At 41.7% G+C, this 23,728-nt stretch overlaps 1 protein-coding gene across 1 annotated transcript in view; it reads right to left on the reverse strand.

The window, feature by feature from the left end:
- Nucleotides 1–23,728, reverse strand: part of LOC141772720 (metabotropic glutamate receptor 7-like) — a 110,893-nt gene that overhangs the window by 77,023 nt on the left and 10,142 nt on the right. The window contains exon 3 of the mRNA XM_074644059.1: nt 22,196–22,280. The gene's annotated coding sequence lies outside the window, so the exon portion shown is untranslated. The remainder of the gene's footprint in view (nt 1–22,195; nt 22,281–23,728) is intronic.

Below are 23,728 nucleotides of genomic sequence, written 5' to 3' on the forward strand. Positions count from 1 at the left end.
ACATATTTTCTTCAGCTCATTACCATATGGAGCTTCTAGCGAGGACTGCGGTGGAGGGCAGGCCTACTTATTTCAGATAAGTGCCCCTGCGGTCTTTACCAGAGTTTGAAAAGCATTCACAAAAGGTACGCACACACACTTTTGGACAAGAATTTGCTTAGCCTGACTGCTTGCCGCCACACAATTCATCATGCACATGAATTAATCTCTCTCACTCATTAGTTGGAAATTAACGCTGTTACAAAATACCGCACATAAAGAGGAACACTAAATCACCACCTTTATGTATAAAAGCCATCCACTTGAATGGACACTTATGGCCGCTGCCTTGTACACGGTTAGTCACCTCCTTTAGCTGGAGGCCGTACTCAATTAAAAGAGGTTCAAGTTAAACTGCTCCTCATTTTGACCATGTGCAAGTCTGAGGAGCGTGCAGTCTGACAGTAATCCCCTGGGTTTATCTGTTCTGTGAGTCCCCCAGTATCCCTCCTGTCTCTCAGCCACGCTCTGTCTCCCTTTGGGCTCCCCATGGCCCAGTGGTCCCATAGGAGCACTGTGGCTGGAACTGTGGGTCGCAAAAGCTGCCTTTTCCCCCAAGGCCGCCCCGCTGTCGGCACACTGGGTGCCTTTTAGAGTCATCCCAGCTGATCACTTGCATATAGAGGCACAGTCAAGGTGAGGAAATGCATATATTCATGGGTTACAATAGTCGTGGCTTGTGTTGAATACACTATAGTCACGGTCAAATCAGGGTGCCTATCCCAGCTAAGTGACATCTCCTGCTGAGAAATCACTGCTCAAAGTGAAAGAGAGTAACAGGGAGCACAGTGTGTTTACAGAGTTTGCAGGGAGGAATGATTGTGTATTGTAGAATTTAATGGGTGCACGACAGTGTTGAGTGAAAGTGAGTCCTGTCGACACAGGGCACAGCACAATACAGACCGAGCAGAATGGGACTTCTTATGGTTGCTTGGGGATTGAATAAAGCCCAGTTCATTTGCTACATATCACGTTTTCTTACATGGTTTCCAACAATTCCTCATATTTCATCCGTGGAGCTGGCAATGGCCGTTTTATATCCCTCCTATTTCCTCCACCTTTCAGCTCGCTTTAAGCTCCTCCATGTCATGATGGTGTTTTTTTTTCACCCCCCGTTTGGAATTTCTCCCTTTTTGCTTTCAAGCTGAAAATCAAATCTATAAATCAAAGGCAATGGGAGAAAGACACGGGGACTGAAGGGCATTTAAATCCTTTCAGAGTTCCCAAAGCTGCAGAGAGCGAAATAAACAGGAAATTAAAATGGAGCTGGAAATGGTAGCAATCCCTCTTTTCAGGGGATTGAAGCCAGGTGTATTTCTTAATGCTTCTTCCTGCTTTATATTCTGCTCTGTTGGGAATGGATCCTCATCTCTCTTATTAATTTCCTTGAAAGAGGAAAGGAATTAGTCTTTGAGAAATGCTAAAAATGCCAAATATTCATTGCTGATTCTTTTTCTAAATTGTTTTTGAGAATTGTTTTGTATTCTGAGTCACCGAAAGAATGTTTAATGTGCAAAAACCTTCCAGCGCCATGGTGCTTTTAAATTGTATCCCGTAGGGGCTCAGTGTTTCTGTTGTGTGTCATCAGGTATACCCTGCAACTGTTTGTTTCACTAAAATACTAGTGCTAAACAAAGTTGTTGGCTGACCTTCAGACTGAACTTAATTTGCATAAAAGCATATGATTAAACAAGGGTCAGCCACCACTGAGGAAACCAATTTCTTCACACTTGACAAGCACTGACCACATCCACGAATGAGTGAGCGACCACAATTTACCAACGATAGCTCAGACCTCTGTGAGGCTGTATTTATGCACAGCCGTGCTTTTAGATAAATGCAAACATGCCCACAAAAACAATGTTAACAGGCGGATATTTAGCAGATAATGTTTAGTAGGGTGTGTGAATATTGCACCCTGCAGGACAAATTAGCACAAAGGCTGTCCACTGAGGAGACAGCTACGAGAATACAGAATTGTTATTTATTCCTAGTTTCATTTATTTATGTTCTTTGTAACTGATAAACTGAATAATAAAAGAAAGTTATATATATATATATACTGTATATATATATATATATATATATATATATATATAGTTTTATCACGCTTGTATCAGATCGGTACTCGGTATCGGCCGATACCACAGGTTCAGGTATCGGAATCGGTATCGGAAATGAAAAAACGGTATCTCTAGTATTTCTTTAGCCCACAAATTTAATAATCCAATCATTATAATTACTCAAAAACATATAATAATCTAATATTATTATGATATGCATGCGTTTTTATATGTTCTTCAAATTTAAAACTTGCCTTTCCTTGCACTGGACAAAATTTATGGACCGTGCAAACAGGATGTGTTTTTATTATCTTGGTAAGAGTGCTCTCGGACACTCGTAAAATTTCCTCTCACCTAAGAGAAGAGCAAAAATAAGAAAACACTGGTGAATCCCAGAAATCAATGGATACTAACAAAATAAGAACAAATTGTGGATACGAACAAATACAATAGAAAAACTGTTTGTGTATCGCTTCCTGCATGGTGCCCAATGCCTGGGAACGATGAATGTCTGTGTGAGATTTCATGACAATCCATTCGATAGTTGTTGAGATATTTCAGTCTGGACCAAAGTGGTTTACTGACTGACTGACTGATATTGTCATCCCTAGAGCAATGCTGCTAGCATGGCTAAAAATGACACAACTGGAAGTCTAACTGCCTTTAGGCTTTGCACTTCTATCCAACAATCTGTTTCCTATGAGTCCAGATTCCTATGAGTTATATTGTCCTCTCGGAAGGAATACACTGAAACATGTATTTGAATGACACTTTCAGATGAAATATAGGAATCTCAGTTCTACATTTGTGTAGAGAGGGAAACGCTATTACAGGAAAACATGATGAGACATGTACTTCTTGACCGCCTCCTCAGAATTTTAATGAAGCTGTGCCTAATGCCTACAAATACATCACACGGTCTTTGATCACCTACGTAAAAACCATTGATTAACATCCTATAGATCATTTCACATAATGTCAAGACTAGTGTTGATATTGAACATTCATTTCAGGCACAGTTTCTTAATCAAAGACGAGACCCAGGAGCCCGGCGCTGCACAATTACAAATAGATTTACTGCTCGTGGTGCATAGATCGATAGTTTTTTTTCTTCATTGTCTTGAGTTGATGTGTGAAGGAGAAACTCGAAACTCAAACATAATCACATCAAAATGGCTGTTCTATGAAAAATGATACGTCTGGTCCTTTTCTTCAATAGACTCCTATACAATAAATTGCACACCATCAAACTGAAGTTATAAATCACAGCACTCTGAGGCAAAGGCAGGAATGAGAGGCATGCTTTCTTTTTAAGTGGAGGCTTACAATTGAACCTCAGGCACTAGAGTCCATAAATCGCAGCATCAATTATTAACTCAAATCTGTTTTAATGTGCCAAAAGAAACCCCAGTGGGCCAGCTAATGCAACTAGCAGGAAATGAGGAGAACAGATAAAATGACCAGTGTGGCCAGAGTCGGCCCCTTTTTACGTTGGGGCCGGTCTAGAGTGCAGGGAAGCATCAAACACGAGCCCATCCCGTCAGACTTTAGGGGCCATCAGGAGCCATATTAGCAGCTAAATAATAGAGAATTCCATTCATTTGAGAGTGGAAATATGCTGGTAGGCTGAGCCTTGAGGACATAATTGATGAAGGCATCAGAGACACGACGGTGCACAAGGGAGATGCCGAGTCCAGCAACATACCCGGCTCACTCTCCGGATGCTTTTAGAAAACGCATGTTCACAAGTTCACAAGGTGATGCAAGTGATTTGAAAGTGCAGCGAAAGTAAACAGCAAAAACCATTAGGAGACGACCTCAGCAATCACAATGTAGCTGCAGGGATGTGGGTATATCATGATCACAGGCTGAGACCAAAAGCAAATAGAAACCCATTCCCTTCAGGGTCAGTAATTTTCTGTGCGGTTCATTTTGCAGTAAACGTTTTTTCAGCGTTTTATTAACCTGTTCAAGACACTCGATGCAAAACATCTTAAGGACTCTCTTCACTGCATGAAGGCTGCTGTGAGGAGAAATTCAGGTAAACACCATTATCTTTTTTATTAATCTGGTTTATCAAATCCAATCACAAGCAGAGATAAAAAAGAAACCGGTTAGTGAAGGATGTTTAAACTTCAAAAAGAACAAATTGTACAAACTGAATACTGGAAGATATTTTTCTCCTTTATCACTTCAGGAAAAATCAAGTTGAGGCGCTGATGACATCTTCCGTGCTTCCACTATTTATTATTTAATAATTCATCATGTTTTCTGAGGGGTTGAAAAAAAAAAAAAAAGCATGCTGATGTGAGAGCAAGTCCTAATTTTGAAAAGTGGGTGCTTGCCAGCATACAGCAGCAGCAACCCAGTTGCCTCCACTCTGTGTACATGATGAAAAACCCAAAGTGTTTTTGATTTTCACACATTCAAACATTGATGGGGCAAAAAATCTACGGCTGCAACACATCTCGCCAGTCAGTCGGTGGTGGTTGTTCTTACTTATTTAAGCAATCGGCTTTATTTCTACCCAGTGATCACTGGGGAGGCTCTCCAGGACGCGCTCAGATCTCTTCCTTCATCTGACAGAGAGGAGAGAGGAGGGGAGTGTGCGAGATGAACACTGAAGCTGTCTTATTAGTGCTCAACTCTCTAGCTCAGGCCTTCAGATTGACAAGGAAAAAAAAAAAAAAAAAAAGTGTGCATGCAGGCTGCGCCATAAACAGTGGCAGTGATAAATATCTGCTGTCACTTCCAACATGACTCACTTGTCTGAGTCTCAGTTTAACTGCACACAAAAGAAGGCTGGAGCAGAGCAACCATACACTGCTGCTAAATCTTTATCAGATTACAGATAATAGATGCACTCTATAAAATAGCTTATATTACATGGGAGTGAGTTGGAGCGGAACACAGTTCAGCACCAAATAGTGAATAATGAGCATAATTCTATAAAAGCACACACAGGCATTGATACAGGTAAAAAGCCATACAAGCCCTCATTACTCTTCGAATGGGCGGCCCATTTATGTCGTTTTATGTAGACTTCAGTTTCTTACTCCCGTCCTTGTCTTAAAGTGGCCGCTCCAGCCCACCAGTAACAACAGACCCGCCGCTGAGTCAGATAATGTTGTTTTGGTTTGCAGTAAAGGGTGTCAGTCCTGCAGAGAATGGACAACCAGAGACCATAGACTGTAAATAAGTAGTGGACGTAGTCACCGTGATGACATCCATTGGTTTGTGGACTGCCATTTTGAAACCTTGAGTTCGGCATTTTGGCCGTCGCTGTCTGTTTTTTTTGCAACCAGAAGTGACACAAGAGGGTGGAGCTAAGTACAACTAAACGCTGAATAAAACATTTTCAGGCGACCAAAAAAGTTTTTAATTAACTTTCATGAACTGAAAACACACTGTGAAAGGGTTAAAGTTAAAAAATGAAAACACGGACAACTACCAGACAACGCCGTGGTAGCGACCTGTCAATCACAAGGTAGCCACGCCATAAAGCCTACCCTGCTTTATGGTTTATATGACTCTACATGGGACCACAATTCACAAAATGAACATCATGCTGTATTGAGACCATAAACTCATGTCTACAATGTTTACTGAGGTAATAAATCAAGTAAGAAGTAGGCTCATTTTCTCATAAACTTCTATACAATCGGACTTTGGCTATTAGAAAGAATGCAAGTTAAAGACACAACCTTTTTGGCTTCACTTCTCAGACCCGGAGGTAGCCCACTGACAGAGACTAAAGTTGCAAGAAAATTAATATGGGGCTTGAAATTATACAACAGAAAGCCATATTCACATAGACCTATTTTCTGTGGGGGAACTGGCTTTGTTACACTGCCATAGCATTTCAACAGTAGAGATCCTTTACTTGCGTAAAAGTAACAATTCGGCAATATAGAACTATTCCATGCAAGTAAAAGTCACACATTGAAAATGTCACTTACAGTAAGTAAAAATACTTAAGTATTTTTACAGAAAATTACTTAAAGTATCAAAAATAAAAGTAGTCATAATGCAGGAAAACAGCCTCTGTGAGTGGTATGCTATTATATTATACAGTATTATTGGATTATTAATAGTGATGCTTTAAGTAACATTTAATTTAATCTAAGAAATGGATCATATTTTATAAACTCATTGTATGTTATGTTTGTAAAATCTTAATCTGTAAAGTAACTATCAACTAAAGCTGTCAAATAAATGTAGCGGAATGACCTGATCCATACCTGAGATTGTCACCTGGTGCGGTTGATAACTGATACATCACTATCAATCATACATTAGTTCTGTGCATGTTCACGAGGCTTTCCTCCCACAGTCTAAACATATGCAAAACAGGAGGATTAATGACTCTAAATTACCCATAGGTGTAAGTGTGACTTATTATGTGAATCTGTGATTACTCTGTGATAAACTAGCAGCCTGTCCAGGTTGTTTTCCCGCCTTTATATCCAGTGTATGCTGTGAAAGACTCCTCAGGCTACTGAATAAGAATGAGAAGTTGATGACAATGAATGAATTCTGTGCATTTAGTTTAATGCAGCAGCAGAACAAAAGCCTGCATCCCCATTGTCGCAAATTACTGCTAAGCTAAGATCAGCACAATGAAGTCGTTGAGCCTTTATATTATAGTTTACATTCATTTAGCAGAAAGGGGGGGGGTTCAAATTCAAAAGGAATAGATGTAATCAAAATTGTCCTATAGCTTTAAAAGACTTTGAACAAACTAAGCTGCAAGTAGCAAGTTTCAACGTTCATTTCCTTTTTTTAATTCCACTAATTCCAGAAATCTATTTGTCCGAAGTCAATCTTTACTTGCCCCAAATTGTTTTATTTATTAGCAGTTATCAAATAACAACTAAGACTAAAGTTAGTTGTTATGTTTAATCTTGTTGTAATCTATGTTTCCAGGATAACCGAAATGCTCGCTTGCGCTTCAGCTCAAACTTTATCTCTACTCGTCGTCATTTTCTTGTGAGTGCCGATCGGTACTACGCATGTGCAACTCTCAACAGAGATGAGAAGGAAGCGAGATGGCTCACTCCTTGGCTACTCCCATTATCAGCTCAGGAAAAAACAATGTGTTTATTTATTTTTTACTACTTGCCCGATGCTAAATTTACTAGCCTGGCATGGCATTCCACTTGCCTATTTTATGTGACTGTAAAAACATCTTTTGGCTGGTGAACTTCCTATTTGCTTTGTCATTTTAGCGCTCTTTTAAATTAATTGGCAAGACCCCTTCAATGGACCTTTTGACCACTTACATTCTGGAAAAAAGAGCTGCTTAATGCAAAATCAATTTATGATTAATTTATTAACATGTACATCTCCAGACTTGATATCTAATAATAGTGAACATTTAGGTGCAGACCTTTAAAGTGAGAGACTCATGACCATATGCAGTATTAATGACTTATTCCCTGCCGGGGACTTTAACAGAGCAAACCTCAGCAACAAACTGCCAGAATTCAGGCAACACATTAAGTGTCCCACCAGGGATAAGAACACATTGGACAATTGCTACATTATATTAAAGGAAGCCTATCGCTCTGTCCCCGGTCCAGCTTTGGGACTCTCTGATCACTGTCTGGTTCATCTTGTCCCAACTTACAGGCAGAAACTAAAATCTGCTTAGTCTGTGGTAAAGATTGTGAGGAGATGGACCAACGAGGCAAAACTGGAGTTTGAGGCCTGCTTTGAATGCACTGACTGGAGTGTTTTTGAGACTGCAGCTACAGACCTGGATGAACTCACTGACATTGTGACATCTTAGTTGTTGTGAGGATGTGTGTGCCAGCGAAAACCTTCTGCACATACAGCAACAATAAACCCTGGTTTACAGTTAAACTCATGCAGCTTCGTCAGGCCAAGGAGGAGGCCTATAGAAGTGGGGACAGGATGCTACACAACCAGGCCAGAAAGGAGTTCATAGACCCTGTTCACACCTGACACTAACTAGGGATGAGTTATGATTTTTGATTTTTTCGAAAAGGCGTTATTTATAAAAAAAAAATATTGATTCGTTTATGCGAATATTCGTCCCATCTTAAAAAATATACATTTCCCTTGTATTAACCGTTGCAGGAACTGCCTGGTAGTAACGTTACTACCAGTAAAACGTGTGTGGCACGTTCAATACGGCTCTTTTCTGTTAGCGCAGGGGTGTGTATGTGTGTGTGTGTGTGTGTGTGTGTGTGGGGTGGGGTGGTGAGAGGGGGGGGTATTACTCGAATAATAATCAAATAATACCCAGTGATTTTCGAATAGTATTTTTGCTTGGAATGCACATCCCTAGCATTAACATGCATCTTGAATGATCCGATCACAAGTGGACAGCTATAAGTACAGGTGTGAATGCAGTGCACTCAAGGCGCATTGAGATCTGAGTGCTCCGACCACATTCGGAGCTGGTCTGGGCCGCAAAGGGCCACATTCTTTTAGCAGTGTGTAAGTGAATGTGTCCACATTGAAGGGCCGCCTACTCAACTGACACTGTATGCATCTGTGAATATTACTCACAGAGAGAGGTGATCCACAGCTCAACAGCTTGTGTAGCCGAGGGTTAGATTGCTCCTAATCTTTATGAAGGTAATAAAATAACGACAAACACTTCATTACTCCCACATTACCAAACAGCAGCGCATAGCAGCTTCGCTCATTCCGTTCTGACCTTTCACAATAAAAGCTCTAGACATATATGCTGCATCAAGGGGCAACGCAACAAAATAGCTTAATATATAGTTCTATAGCTTCATAGTTTGTCTGCGTTTTTGTTCCCGTGCTCTGCACAGATCTGCTACCTGCCCGCCGTCACTCTGACATCAGTCCATACTAGTGCCAGGAAAATCCCATGTGCAATAACGCTTTAACAACACAACATAACATCCACTTTACCAGTAATTTATATATTTCATAGTTTAAATATTCACTGTTCTTTAACGTGGTAATATCATCACTATCAATATAAATATAAATCATCGTTGTATACACGTGTAGCTCAAATCAAACAATCTGATTGGTTCGTAGCCTTGATATAATACCAACATGCCACTGCTATGATATCTAATTCCTTTGCACTTTCAGTATCACTCCGTGTCTGAGAAAAAACATTACACTATTATGTTGGTATGGTTGCTTAGCGACAGGGTCACGGGCGATCACTTTCGCCAACACATAACAGGTTACAGGTACAAAGTAACAAAGTGAGCTGCTAAAACCCGCTACAAAATGGAAGCGTTAACTTCTATGGAGGAATGCATTAAGCAGTGCTCATCTCCAGAAAAAATTCACCTGCTAAATGACATGCAACGTTACGTTAAGAGGAAATACCACAATGTTGTTTAGAATATGCAAGCAAGCTGGAATGCACAAGAAATACACACAGCACCACGATTCAGAGACTATCTGATGCAGGTCTTGACACGAGAGAGATTATGGACGTAAGTTGATTGGCAACCGAAAAAGCAAACCAAAAAAGGACCGGAGAAAGTCATTCTCGCCACGCAAAGCAACACACCTCCACCTGACAAAAAAAGACAAGCCTAGTACAAACAGTTATCAAAGTCATCCTACTGACGCTGGACAATTTTTCAGTGGTTGCACAATAAATGGCAACATACAAATAATGTAAATAAATAGCCAAATATAGAAATCAGTAAAATGCTAGCCTGTGATGAAAAAAATAAATATGCTACCGTACGCTCCATAGCAACCGCCGGTCTAGCAACCATCTCGGTATGTGCAGGCAGGAGAGCCTATTTTATTGAAAATATTATTTATTCATAGAAAAGTTATATTTTCTTATTGGTATACTTGATAACCGTTTCATAAAAGCAATAGCTCACTTCAGAACGTGATATTCGCGGAGGGACGACAACCCCCTCAACTGTGATATAATCACAACATACCACGGCCTGTTGTGAGCTATTGCTTAAATATCCACCTAACTCATGTATATAAAGCAACCTGTTACATCAATCACTCCATATTTATTCCAGCACCCTTTACTCTCTGCACCATTGCTCTACTGTATTACTATTTATACATTTTAATTTTTTTTTATATATATATATATTTACATCTGTACATAGTAGTCAAATGTTTATGTTTAGCTTTATTGTTCCTGTTTTTAGCCGCATATCTATTTCTGTGCATGCACATTGCGAGCAACAAAATACCATAAAATTCCTTGTATGTGTTCACACTTACTTGGTCATTAAAGCTGATTCTGATTCAGACGTATGGATCTACATTTATAACAAAGGGTGAGTAGGGATTTTGTTAAAACCTGCTGAGTCCAGTCATGTCTTTTTCTTGGAACCCCGGCTATATGAGGGATTAGTTGGTGCTTTTTGGCAATATTGGCACTAGAGTTATAATCAATGTGCTTTAATTAAATATTGTTTACTCGCAGCCATAAGCATGATTGATCTGTATTTTGTTTTCAAAGAAGATGCAGTGTGGTTTTTCCCCCCCAGGATATGTCAGCTAAAGTTTACCTCTGGGTAAATTAGATTGACTACCTCTCATAAATGCCAGACACACCGGGATTGAAGTGGGATTGGCAGCCCTTTAGAATTCCTCCATCTTTATTTCCCAGCACGGCGACAACATGCAGAGCACATACGCTGCCAAACATCCTTTGCAACAACAACAAAAATGTCTTAAGAATCCTCCAACCTGCACACGAGCATTTCCTCTATTTGAATGCATCAAGCGGCAGTGGAAACAGCATAATAGTCCTATAATCGTGCAGCTTTTAAAAAGCTAATGTGAGCGCACTCTCCCGTATGCAATAAGCCACTTTGTTTGTTGAAAACTCGCCAAGTGGCAAAAAAGCAGCTGCTATCTCTGCAGTCTCAAGGGGCTAGTTAATTTTAGAAAGATAATCTCCTGCAATATGCTGAGGGATTAAGACGTTAAAAGTCCCAGCATGGGAAGACGATAAGCCTGTATAGTCATGGATTGCAAGAAGCATCCAGTGCATTTTAGGAACAGAGAAGTGTGTTACTTATCATGCTAATCAGCATGCAGATCAGGAAAAACAAACACCAGTTGTTCAATGACATGTCTATGTAATCTGCCACCTCTGTCTGTGAGTCACAAATGATGATCGTGATGACGGCAGTTCATCTTTGGCTATTAGCATTGTCTCCCAAGGCTGTATTGCAGTACTTTCTCAAGAGATTACCTGCAGGAGAGGAATGCCACACAGAAGCAGGGGAAGTACCGTCTATGGCTTAATCAATGTCATTTGCATATGCAGGATAAAACTAATCCTCATCAGGGGGAGGTTCTCCACCCGAGGCCATTTCTTGTCCATTCCAAGCAATCCTTCTCCTATTAAATGATCCCTTGACGATATTCACCTTGCCAGAGAGAACAAAGCACACCATCACGCGGCGTGCAGAGGGAGGGAACTCTACAGGGATGTTTGGATGTGACGCACAGAATAAAGACCCCCGAGCTAGGCTGAGCCTAATGTTCGGGAAGTGCAGAGCAAACCTGCAAATAATGCTGTTTGGGTCTGGGAGTCAACCATAAACAGCAAGTTCCAGGTGAATAACAATGTGTGGATTTTGCAGGAATCGGGTTCAAAGACTGCGGGAGCACAGCGAGCTTGGCCTGGCCACCCGCTTGCTTCTTGGGCAGCAGCCAAGGTTTTTAAACACCCAGCCAGCCGGGGTTCCCTCATGCTGTTTCACCGCTGTGCTTGAACGCAACACATCGGCAAAAAAAATAAAAATACAACTAAATTGTACCTGCAGCAAACTGAGGATGGAGAAGCCATTCCCCTGTTGGAGGGATTTGTGTCACATTAGAGGGATGCTGAGCAGAAAAGAAACGGGTTTCAAAAGATCCCTTAAGTCCCCCCGTTCTGTGGAGACAACCTCTTCCCTCTCACGGGCTCCTTTCAGCATAAGATAAGCAAATTTACACTGGCAGACAAACGTGACATTTTCCTTGTGCAGGAGCTGCTCAAGAGAAGGCTTCATAGGTGGGCAAGGCTGATAAGATGACAGCCGGGGTTGGAGGGACTGGAAAAACCAGCGTGAAAAGGAGATGACAGGAATCGGCAAGAAGGGGATTTCTCCCACCCTTTCATTTTCACACATCACTTATGCAAAGATGCACCAACAGGGAGAGGTTCGAGCAGTGGTGACCTACACCGCACTAGACCGGTGCTCCTCTTCATGCCTATTTCTTTATGGCAATGTCTACCTCAGGGGGATGTTTGGCTGCCTTTCCTGGCTTGGGCTCATAAGATTCTCACCCTGTTTAGAGGCTATCAAATGGATTACAGACTCATTATCAACAGCGCTGTGTGGCCATAGAAGCCTGTCGTTTACACCACATTTCTACTGTGTCAGCCACAACACCTAATTCCATGGCAGGCGAGTGTCAAGGTGGGTGTTTTCTTTGGCATGTGACAGAAAAAGTGCCTGCGCTAAAGGCTAGGCTGATCCGGTTTTACATGGCGTATCATTCCTGAAGTTGAAGCAAAGTGATTGGCCATTGAGTTCACCGACTTAAACTCCACAACCGTGGCCGGGAATTACTCTTAAATGCATAGCAGCAGTATATTCAGCAGTGTATAAAAATTACTACTTTCTCTTTCTGCTCTATTTTTGGTTTTACTGCCCTGACTGCAGTGTTTAGTGCACTAAACCCAGATATCCATGGCGGCTGCAGAGCTGGTGTGATGTAATGCGGTGTGAAGCTCTCTGAAGGTCTGGGCTCAGCGACGCCATACATGAGACAGTTTAACATCACTAGCCATCATGAATTTACCTGCGAAAGGTGGCGGGAGAAGAAACTAGTATTACTCAGCTTGGAAATGACAGCATTGGCCGGAGTCTCTCTAAATCAGATTGATGATCCATTTTCCCTGCCCCGGGGCCACAGTAATGTAAGGGCCCGGGATCCACCGAGGCTGCTCTGAGACAGATGGGACCTTGTCTGCTATGACCTTGCTGAGCTAATATTTCTCCCAGGCCTTGTCTGTTGCCTCATCATTAAAGGTGCCGTGGCTATTAACATTGGAGGGAATACTTCAAAGACACTGTTTACTTGGACAGGACACAATCCGGGCGGAGAAAAATCACAGCAGCAGAGTAACAAGGCAAAGAGTGATTGTTTGTCAAATGGCGAGAGTGTCGTGTGTGCAATGTGTTTCACAGATGCCTGTTAAGTGCAGCCATGCAGTGTTGTGCATATGCAGTATGCATATATCCAAACAAATTGCTTGTTAAAAGGACAAAGCGAGTTATACAGTTTCATTTTTATTTTGTTATCATTGATAGTACAGCTGGAATAATTATTGTCGATGAACACAAAATGAAATCTGCAACAATTCTGATAACCAATTGATTGTTTCAGTGATTCTTCAAGGAGCAATGACCAAATTTTAGAGTTGCAACAATTAATCGATAATTTGAACTATGAAATTAATCTACAACAATTTTGATAATCGATTAATCGGTCTGAGTATTTTTCTAAGAAAAAAAAGTCTAAATTCTCTGATTCCAGCTTCTTAAATGCGAATATTTTCTGGTTTCTTTACTCCTCTATGACAGTAAACTGAATATCTTTGAGTTGTGGACAAAACAAGGCATTTGAGGACGTCATCTTGGCCTTTGGGAAACAGTGATTTTTCACCATTTTAATTTAAATAATCGTTAGTTGCAGCCCTACAAAATTTCACTGGTTCCAATGTGAGAATCTTTAGCGTTTCTTTGTCATATACGACAGTAAACTGAATATATTTGAAAGTTAGATTGTTGGTCTGATAAAACAAGTAATATGAATGTCGCCTTGGAAATTATAACGGGCATTTTTTCACAATAAGGCCTATTCTTTGTAGATTTTTTGATTAGTGTGTGTCTGTCCAAAAAGTCAAAAATTGTAACATTCTTAACACAGGCTATGAAGGTCTGTGACTGTTTCTGTTGTTTTTTTACACTCTTTGCTGGCTTGCTTTTCCCAGTTAAATGTCTTTTTTTAACATTTTCTGTTGGAGTAGGGAAGGGTAGTAAGGGAGCGGTACGATGCGGTTGCTGCTCGGTCAGTCATGTTTTTTTAGTTTGAAACTGAGAATTCATGTCAAATGAATCCTACTAAAGATAGTCAATAACAAGACAGCTTTGTGCAACGGATGAATTTAGACGTCTATCGGAAGTCTGATTATTAGTTAGATCTAAACCATAGTAAAAGTCTATCTTTGAGAAACTGGTCACAGGTATCAAGTGTTGTGTCATATGTGTGTTTTTATTTTCCATTTTCATCATTCACACCCGTCACATTTAGCCTTCTCCTGGCTGTATGGTAGCTACTAGCTACACGTTCAAACATGGCCGTTTATTTTATCAAGTTTTTCTTTTATTGGCAAGACATTCTTTTGCTGCTTTGTGGGATTTTAAGCCTCAGAATAAATCCACTGACATTAGGAATGGATTGCGATGCAGGAGTCACACTAGGAAATATGGTCTAGGAAGCAATCCAGCGGGTCACTGTTACTCAACGCCAGCCAGAAGAGAGAGATAAGGAAATAATCAAAACAGAGAGGTATGGGCCAACTTCAGCCAGACTGCGCTGACAGATGGGCTCCCACTTTTATTCTGTGGTACCCCTCCTCTCTTATTTCATCCAACGCTCTCTCCGCTGATATGTGCTGGCTTACGAAGACTATTTAGTCTTTTATAACTTTCCGCACAATAAAGCAAAAGAACAACCCGCAAGCCCAAACTCCCTTATCTCCAGTTTCTTATCTCTCATTAGCTTTGGCCTGTGATGTGTTGGGGCTTTGCAGGGTGGGGGGGAGGGAGGGGAGATAATCTATTGAAATATGGTTTCATTTTGGATAGACTTTATCAGCAAAGCAATTTAAATTTTGATAATGAAGAACACTCTAAATCCCCCAAGTGCCCTTGTACCACAGCATACATACAGCACAACAGAACGCAGAGGGTGGTAATCATTGTGTAATCACTCAAACAACGGTGCACATCCATACCCCCGTGCCTCCAGCCACTCCCCAGGCAGACCAGCCGCTGATATGCGCTGGGCTTATGATTTGTTCTGGGATCTGAGCAATAAGTAAAGCCTCCGGTCCTCATGGCCGTGCAGCCAGATTGAATTGCAAGAACATGTTGCACCTGGTGCAGCCGGAGCAGGAAGGGGAAGCAGCAACACCGTCTGCATTCACTATCTGATGGCTGCAACCTTATTGAAAATCTGATAATGATATTTGGGGAGCTTAATGGTTGCCCTCTGCAGGCTACAATCAGTCTCACTCAATCCTGTTTTCGTACCCACCGCCCCCCATCCCCCACCACCCCTTCTCTTTTTCATCTTCTGCCTCTCTTCCACAGCGTGCGGCTGACAGCGAGAGGCGAGATATACGGCTGCTTCGCTCAAGTTTTAGGACCCACGGCGCCACATAATTTTTCCCTTTGCATGTTGTTTTCAAATAGAATTAGTGTCTGCGTTAGTGAATAATCAATGAGAATCACTGCAGATGATCAACATGTGCCTGTCGGCTTATTGTGTTTTATTCAAATCTATTATCCTCAGATTCAGCTGGTAGAGATTCAGTGTCCTGCTCAAGGACACTTCAGCAGGAAAGATGCTAATGTGACAGAGGCTTGAACCTGGACTCCGTCATTAAAGTACCATCTTCTCCCTCATTACACACCCCGTTCCTTTATAGTACATGTAGGATGCCAATACACGGCATATATATTCAGAGTGTCCCCTCTAACATGAAGGTGTAATGACCCAATTTGCCCACAGGGAACATTAAAGTTTCATCTAATGTGTTCTAATAGAGTCATACAGACTTTACTGAAAGACAGTGAACATCTAAAGCCATCTATCTGCTGTTGTAGCCGACTTTAACATTTTATTGGGAGTTCTTCCAGCGTGAACGATACATCACTTCCTCTGAAATACCTAGAGGCTTTCAAGCCACACATTGGCATTTTCATTGTAACACATTTGCAATAATTAACAGAGCTAACTTTTTTATTGTGATTAATAATGGAGTAGAAGATAGCATTATTGAGCCACACATTAAACCGCACTCATTGAATTCACTTTCCTGAATGCACCGACTCAGACGCAGGACTGTGGAAAGGTCAATGTGATCATTATATAATTTAGTTGGAGAACAATTATGAAATGGTCTAATAAGAGTAATTTCAAATGCTCCGTCTGAGTACACCCCCTTCTCTGTGAAGCTAATTGTCAAAATGTGAAGATCCATTTCAGAGCTTGAATGCGATCCAAACATGCAATTTTTTTGGTTCCCAAATTCAATGCTGCTGAAGTACAATTTTACTTGTTCTTTACTTGAGTATTTCCAATTTCAGCTATTTTATACTTCTGCTCCATTATTGCACAAAGAGTATTGTTATTTTAGATTGAAATGTTGCACTTTTTAATCCACTACAGTTGCCAGCTATATTTAATGGGTTCTTTACAGATTAAGATTTTACTGTATATTTAATAAACATATGAGCACTTATAAAGTACAATGCATTATTAGGGATTAAACCAGTGGTTCTCGGTGAATAAAGAGAGGGAGCGGCGTTAGGGAGACCAAAGCAGTGAATCAAAGAAATAAAAAGTTATTTTATGATTGTTTCACGGTGGTTACATTCAGAATCTCTGTAGATACAGACACCACCACAGACTCCTAGTGGGTCATAAGTGATGATTGAGAGGAATTATTTTGTACGAACTCATGCAAAAAGATTTATTTTGTTGTGTTCGGGAAGTTTCTGGGCGTCAACCTCTACAAAAACGTAGCAACCAGGTGCCAGATCGTAAGCTAGCTTCCAAGAGGAAGCTACGAAAATGGCGGATACAGCACCGAAAAAATGCAAATATAGCAAGGCTTTAAGTCGAGCGACAAAGCTCGTTCCAAAACAAGAGTGAATCTGGGGTTGGCTTTCACCTGCTGGCGAGCACCCTAGCCCTAACTGCGGTCAGGGGGCGTGCGCTTCTCTGTCGTTGAGCCGGAGAGGTCAACTTTGAATCTTGTGTTTACAAACCGTAACCAATAAATCCTACTCATTCTGCCTTAAAGCAAAGAATACGAGTATTTCTTCCACCCCCCGGGGCTAAAAGTAAAACTGACAGACTCACATACTGTAAAGCTGCCTTCACATGATAGAAAATTTGCTCTTCACTCGCTGCAAGGTAGGGCGCAGAGCCTTGCAGACGCAGCAGGTATAATATGTCACCAAAAAGAGCACAAGGAACGCCATCGTGCTGTTTTGCAGCTATTCTCATTGGTTGCGCTCTGAAAGGTCAGCAGCAGCCAATGTCAAAGGTGGCCATTTCGAATGGTGCGCCACGCCAAGGGTATCGCTTCCGCCTAGTCGGGTGGCACCGCTCTCCCCAAAGGGAAACAATGGTGCAGCCAGTGCAGAGCGATTTTACCACTGATCATGTGTGGGGGGCTTAAGGAACTCTTTTTTATGCATCCTTTTAGAAAAGAAGCCATTTATTTCTATGTGTAGAGCACAAAGTGGAATTGAAAAGTATCTTTTTTAAGTTTTGGCAACCCGTCGGGTTCGTTATAAATAACGTATTCTCCCTCCTGTGCAGGCAAATGCTTTTGACACGGGGGGCAAAGTTGGGAATGGTTCCAGAAGACCAACTCTCCATTTTGCTAGCTTCAGCACTCGATAGCTCCATGATTAAAGCCAGTCTATTTTATTGATTGAAAAGGAAGGAAAGAAAACCCAGAGCCTTTCTCCTCTTCAGTCTCCGCTTCTCCATCTGTAAAAATGGTGGAAAAGCCTCCCCTGACCATGTCCAGGCAATTTGGATGGAGCGGGCCTCTCCTGTTGCACTCAGTGACTACGGCTATGCTCTGTTACCTCATCTCATCAGCTGGGAAAGTATTTCTGCTTGTAGCACCGCAGAAGGCGGCCACGAGTTAAATTGAGTTACCTGTTCAGAGATGGTTTCATTTTCCACGGATGGCCCCAGAGATCCTTGATGGAACTGCTAACTGCTCATCACACCTCATGTCCCACAGTGTCTGTCTGAGTGGAGAGCGGCGACACGGCGACAGCGACGTGGCTCAGGTGGCGAAGACAGCTGTCTGCAGGATTCATCACACTATCTCAACGGTGGAGTGCAGTCAGATAAACCTGCTATGCATAAGCTGTTTTTTTTATAACTCATCTTTGTGTTCTGTTTCCCTACCTGCCTTCTCTTTTTTAATACGTGTATAGATCATGAAACTAGCGCCTCCTGTCGTACTCGCTGATTCTCTCAACTTCACTCGTTCGTTACAGAACGGCACAACAGACGTAAATTGTCTGCATTCACGTCCATGCTCAAGGACACGCAAACATGCAATCAGCTATATAAGGTGATATATGGGCAATGGATTCCCTGAGTAATAAGATAATGATTAATTTTATGGCTGTGATTTAGATGAAACCTCTACATTATGTACATTAATCCTTATTGATTAGGGCTTAATGGATTTTCTAAGGCACGTCAATCTGGCAGTGATCTGGAGGGGGGAGAGGTTGGAGGCTCTGCTCATGTCCTGTCTGTCTCTGTTGATAACCACAGGGCAGGAGATGAAAGGCGGTGAGGAGAGGTGTAAAAAAAAAGTGATGTGGGGAGATAAGAGTTGAGAGGATAAACGAAGGGAGAGGAGTAGAGGATGAGAGGAGAAGGGACAAGAAGCAAAGGAAGGGAGATTTAGTGGATGAGCGAAGAGAGGAGAGAGAGAGAGAGAGAGAGAAGAAAAGATATGAGAGCAGGGGAGAGAAACAAGAAGTGACAAAAATGGGAAAAGAAGAGGGAGCAGATGAGAGGATAACAGATAAAAGAGCAGGGGGAAGAGCAGACAGCCTGCCACCCCACAGTCACGTCACACAATTTACTATGTTCTGGCCCATAATGTTTTATAGCACAATCACTGATAGCACAGTAGTCAGTAGTGATCTCATTTCACAACCCATATCCTTCGGTAATGTGAACACAAAGGGAGAAGCCGAGCCATTAGCAGCGTCCAGTTCTCATCTACTGCTACTCATGCATAATTGGCTTCCATGGTAGGAAGCAAGAAAGGGTAAACAGCAAGCAATCATATTAACTCCTGTGAGTCCTAATTGAAATCCGTTTACAATCAGCGCGGATGATGGAAGCTGAGGAGACGTGGGGCTGTTCATACCCCGAGCCCTCTTTCCAGCACGCTGCTCTCTGTGTATTGACACGCGTGAAGACGTGGGCTTGCATTATAATCAAGAGTTATGCTTGATTCCTCTGCTCATGGGCAGCGGAAACACAGCGGCTTAGCATTTGCACATGTGAGCACTTTATCTCAGTGAGAGATTTGTGTCAAATTAAAATTCGTTCTGGTTTCTGCCCACCTTACACAGTGTGTAAATCAGGTGGATTTGAAATGGAAAAATATCCAGGACTGTCAATGTTATCGTGCTACAATCAATAAAATCAATCTTAAAGGAGCGGTATGACATTTTGGGAAATGTTTTTTTTTATTTTTTTTTACTTCTTGCCGAGTTAGATGAAAAGATTGATACCACTCTCATATTTGTCCGTAAATATGAAGCTACAGCCAGCAGCTGGTTAGCTTAGCTTAGCTTAAAGACTGGAAGCAGGGGTAAACAGCTAGCCTGGCTCTGTGTGAATGTAAAAAACACACCTACTAAGACCTCTATAGCTCACTAACAAAAAACATTTGTGTCATTTTTGTTAAAATTCTCATTACATCTCGACAGCAATCAATAAATCAAATGCTCTGACAAACGAGAGAAACTAATCCGGTATCTGTGGCGGTCGCAGGACTGTAATAAACCCGTCCAATCATTTCATTCCGCCCCAAAGTAAATGATTGGACGGCCTGCCTGCCTGTCTACCTGCATGCACTCTGCACGTGCACTTATTGCACGTCACTGGAGTCTTCCACAAGCTGCTAGCTTGACAACCATGAGTGCTAACAACAGCCATGTTCGTTGTTTACGTTCATTATGATATGTTATAATGTTCATAATGATAATTGTGGGGGAGTGGCTTTGGTGGGAGGCCTGGAAGGGACGGGCTGTCAGTGTTGGCGACTTTCTCGCTAGATTTGGTGACTTTTGGAGCTGCTAGCTACTTTCATTGGACAAGAGTTGGAAACACTGGGCTGGATTTTTCTGTTGGATTATTAAAAAAAAATCTAGCGACTCTAGCTTTAATATTTGATATCATGTTTGTTTGATTTGCAGAAAAAACAAAGTGTAAAAATGTGCTCACTGGCAAGAAATCCCTTCTTAAAAGGGATAGTTTGGGTGCTTATCTACTTATCTATAGTCAGTGTATTAACCTACAGTATGGTGATTGGCACGCCCCCAGATTGGAGAAACAGGCAGCAGAACTGATATTGATTTTTTTTTTAAGGCTAAAATACATTTTGCTCCCGTCCACAGCAGTACATTGCTTTGCACCCGTGTTGATACTCCTGTCTGTTTCTCCAAGCTGAGGGCGTGCCGACTGTCATCTACTGTGGGTAAAACACTGACTATAGATAAGTACTTTATACAACCCAACTTCAAAACACCCAAACTATCCCTTTAAGGTGCTTAAGCACTCAGTAAAACCACAACCACAATCAATTTCACACTACTTTGGGCAGTCAGGCTAGCTGCTTCCCCTTGCTTCAAGTTTTTTTAATGCTAAATTAAACTAACCAGCTGCTGGCTGTATAGCTACATTTTTCCCTGCACAGATTCCCCCACTATTGTTGTGGCCAACTATGCAATTTTTCAAGTAGTATGTACTAATATGTTTCATTCTGAGATGTATCTAATGTATATGTTATAGTATTTATTAAAAGTTATTTGTATTCTATTTATTCCTATTCCTTTATGAAGCACTAGTGATAGGGGAAAGTAAAGAGTGCATTCTAGTTGAGTCTTCCACCACTAGATGGTGTGCTTGTCTCTTCACACTAACAGTACACTACATCCACCAGGCGGGTTGAGTAGAGAAGAGCTCTAACTGGAGAAGATAGACTTATATTGTCTTTAGGCATTATGCAACATATAAAACCACTATCCCACCAGGTTTTGGGGGTTTTGAGTAAGACATTCTCACTGTGAATACACAGCATATGGAGCAGCCGAGCAGCTCCTCGTGACAAGCAAACAATCCTGCACTGTCTGAAACCCCTTTTCAACAGAGAGCTCATCCAGACTGCAAATTCACCCGCCGAGAGAAAAGAAATAAAACTCAATCCTCCGAATCTTTATCCAGGCACTGACTCATTCATATTTGAGAGTCTGGCTGTCAGCCATGCTAACAAAAAGCTGTTGAAAGGCAGAATAAACACTGAACAAGGGGTGTGTATGTTCAGGTTCAGGGTTTCAGAACTGTCAGACAGAGGCTGTGGAAACCCTTCAGCTGCAGTGTTCACAGAGTTGCTTTTAGTAATGTTGTATATTTCAGTGCATGCCGTGTCACTTTGTCAAATATGCGTTCAATAATTAACAAAGAGCTTGTTTATTTCCCTTTCTTCTGTTTCAATTTATCTTTTAAAATCACATTACAGTATGTTATTGAAGGAAGATATAGTTGGTATTCACCTAACATGGATATTGTTAATAAAATTTCAAGACATGGTCTTTATGAGCCTAGCGTTATTTAAGTATAGAGGAAGAAGTCTGATTAATCCATTCCAGTGCTTTAATGTTCAACAAAAATATTCTCCTTGCATCTGAGAATATAAAGCTTTATATTATCGTCTCTTAGCGAGCTTCGCTGCTTCTCAAGGGCAAGATAAGAGCAGGCATTTCCCTTTGCTGTTGTGTGTTTCTGTTTTTTTTCCATTTTCCTCTGCAGCAGATGGTTAAGAGAAAATCACTTTTCCGCTGGAGGCAAGATGCATCAGGGTCAGGGTTTAAGCTTTGAGGTCCACTCTGAACCTGTCCGATTTGACAGGACTCTTTTGCATACACTGAGTCTAATCAAATATATGCAGACGTAGAAGGCGGGATTTGCAAAGCAGCTTGATACAAAGATACTGATTAGATTAGGGATTTTACCGAACAGCAGGCTGGAGCCAGGCAGTCCAGTCTGACAACAGGAACATGCAGACACAAATAGAGAAAAATCTTCAGTCCACACTGACTGGAAAAAAAGGGGGAAGAGATGAAGAAGGCGTTAATATTGACATGCCAGAGGACCTCATTCTGTTGAAACTACACAGACTAATACTAATAATGAGAGGCAATCAGCAGTAAAAGGCAAAAATAATTGTCTGGCAATTCAAACCAATTGCGCTGAGACTCGACTGTCTCCCCGTCTTGTTTACCTGTTCCTGCCTTGATTGAATTGATCTCAGAGGACGATGACAAATGATTGGATGTGAAAATGACGGATCCTTTAAAGAATGAAAGTCAATACCGAACAAAATGAGGCACTGGAATGTTCCAAGTAACTGTATGTCATTGTTATGTCAACAGCAGCAAAACAAGGGCAGAACTGAGAAAAATAACATGTTCCCCCCCCCCGCAAAATTATACTGTAGCTAAAAACAAACGCAGCCACTGACATCACGTTGGCACGACAATGCACCTTATTCAAATGCTTCATATGCTCATATTCTTCTGAGCGCCCCAAACCATGAATCATTAGCAGCTTATGCAGATGAAGCTGCTGGTTTATAGGTCTTATGTGATCCATTTTACAATCAGGGACTTGGAAAAAACACCACATACATGATTGGAGCAGCCCATTGAACAAGCAGGAGTGTTACATAACACCTTAAATCAATGAAACATGTATTTACAAAGCTACTCGGATGAAGGTTATCTTCGCAGTAGGACAAAGTTCGGTTTGCAGGGAAAGAAGCAAATTACTTGGAGGCCATTTGAGCCATGATATAAGCCCACATGAACATAACACCTGGAGGAGGGCCTGTTTAGATTCCAACACATCTCAAATGTGTGTGTGTGGGCGTATACATTTCTTACATGTTCAAGCCAAGCTGATGACTAGCCTTGGGACAAGATCGTGCGTAATGCCACAATGCCAAAGATGGTGATGGCTTGTTCCTTTCGACACAAATGCATCCAAATGTGTTTCCTTTGCCCTTAATCCTACTCTTCCAACACTGAGGAGGAATATATTTAAAACTGATCTCAGACTGAAAGCCTTCCACCTTATATCCCCCCTTCAGTTTCCTTCCTGTGGACTCTGCATCTGCTTTTTGAGAAGCGGACCCCCATCCGGCGAGCCTGAATCCACGGGGAATCGGCTATGTGCCACTCTGCGGAGTGAGTGAGCGAACGAGTGGGAGTCAGTCAAAGCCCCGAGCACTTATAGGAAGGTGGTGGAGGGTTGGGGGTAGCGGTGAGGAGGTGGCTGCTGGGAGGCAAAGCTAATTCACTGTGACAGAAATCAGGGCTGTCAGGGCCACCATGACCAAGCAGCATGGACAGCATATATCCAGTCAAACCCACAGCCAAGGGGAAGGAGGGATGTCGGGGGCTCAGAAAGAAAGGAGGGGATGTACTGATTAGGCACTTGGAGGGAGAGAGAGAGTGTGTGTGTGTGTGTGTGTGTGTGTGTGTGTG

Source organism: Sebastes fasciatus, chromosome 8, assembly GCF_043250625.1.
Source record: "Sebastes fasciatus isolate fSebFas1 chromosome 8, fSebFas1.pri, whole genome shotgun sequence".
Classification (NCBI taxonomy): Eukaryota; Metazoa; Chordata; class Actinopteri; order Perciformes; family Sebastidae; genus Sebastes; species Sebastes fasciatus.